This window comes from Wasmannia auropunctata, unplaced genomic scaffold, assembly GCF_000956235.1.
Source record: "Wasmannia auropunctata unplaced genomic scaffold, wasmannia.A_1.0 LD336064.1, whole genome shotgun sequence".
Taxonomy (NCBI): domain Eukaryota; kingdom Metazoa; phylum Arthropoda; class Insecta; order Hymenoptera; family Formicidae; genus Wasmannia; species Wasmannia auropunctata.
The window spans coordinates 2132320-2133861 of record NW_012026826.1 but is presented as its reverse complement, the minus strand read 5'-3'; positions in this window follow the sequence as shown (position 1 = coordinate 2133861).

Sequence of the window (1542 nt, the reverse complement as noted above, 5' to 3'; positions counted from 1 at the left end):
AGGCTTTTTATTCCGTAACAAGGCAAACACAAAACAACCAATAAATATTGGCGTCTGGATTCAACTCGCAGCCAACCGAGCCTTCTTCGATAAGGAGTTATGTGCTCATCCCATCTTGCATCAAAAATAAAGCGCATCGAACACAGCTGTTCGATGCCCTTTGCAATTTGAGATTCAATTCACCAGTGATGTCCGTTAGTATGGCACAGCAGTAATCAAAAAGAGGAACAATCAGTGTTGAGGCGAGCCTTACGCGCAGTTGAATCGGTAAAAGGCGCTTGCAAATCTTGAGTTGGTATAACGAGGAGTTGACCTTGGAAATTGTCCGTGACCTGCCTTTCCCAGGATAGATTGTGAGTGATAGTGACTCCTAGATATTGGACCGATTCCGCATATTGGATGACCGTACCATCGATATAAATACTAGGCAGTGTCTCACGGTCAATGCTGTTCAGGTATCTTGAAGTGCCAACAATCATCGCCGTGGTTTTCTTCACGTTCAGCAAGAGACCATTCTCACGAGTCCATTTTACAATGCCACAGATGTCCTCATTGATCCTGCGAATTGCTCCATCCAAATTCCTCGGCTCCACGCACAAATACACGAGAAGGTCATCCGCGTAATAGCTATACTTGCAGTACTTCAGAGATCTTTTAAAGCCAAGCAAGTACAGCAAGAAAAACAGAGGGCCGAGCACCGATCCCTGGGGCACCCCAGATGTGATAATGGCATCGGTCGATAGCGCATTCTCGCAAGGATCCCTCACAGCCTGTCTCCTGTCCAGAAGATAGGCACATATCCATTCAAGCGCAGAGTTCGAAAAGCTCAGTCCACGCAACTTCTCGATAAGGATGCGATGATTAACCCTGTCAAAAGCCTTAGAGAAATCAAAGAAGACAGCCACCGTTACTTTTCTACCATCAATAGCCTGTCTCATGTCATCCAGAACCCATATTAAGGCCGTCTGCGTTGAATAACCCCTCCTGTAAGCGCACTGATTAGGATCTAGGAGATTAGCATTCTCCAGATAGTCAGTCATCTGTTTGGCAACTAGACGCTCCAGGGCCTTGGAGACCGAGCACAGAATGGAGATAGGTCTATAATCACTCACTTCGGCTGGAAATTTAATCTTCGGAATAGGGCAAATAATTGCAGACTTCCAAACTCTCGGATAAACGCCGTACATGAGACAATGATTGAAAATATGTGTAATGGCCGAGAGCACACAGGGCAAGGCCTTGATGATAAGATGATGCGGAATCCCATCCCTGCCAACCGCATTTAACTTAATTCGAAGAAGGGCTTCAAGCACATCCTTAGGCTCAATATTACGCCAGTAAAATTTGGTGTCGTCAAACGCTTCCCCAACATCAACCGCGGCGAGGTCGAGCGAAACGTCCCGATCAGACGCCCCCACACCAACAAAAAAATCTGTTGAGTTCATCCACATGAAAGGAAAGCCTATTGACACACTTCGCTTTCAATAGACCAAGACGCCTTAGTTTTCGCCACACCTCGGAAGGTTTACTCAAATCCTGAAA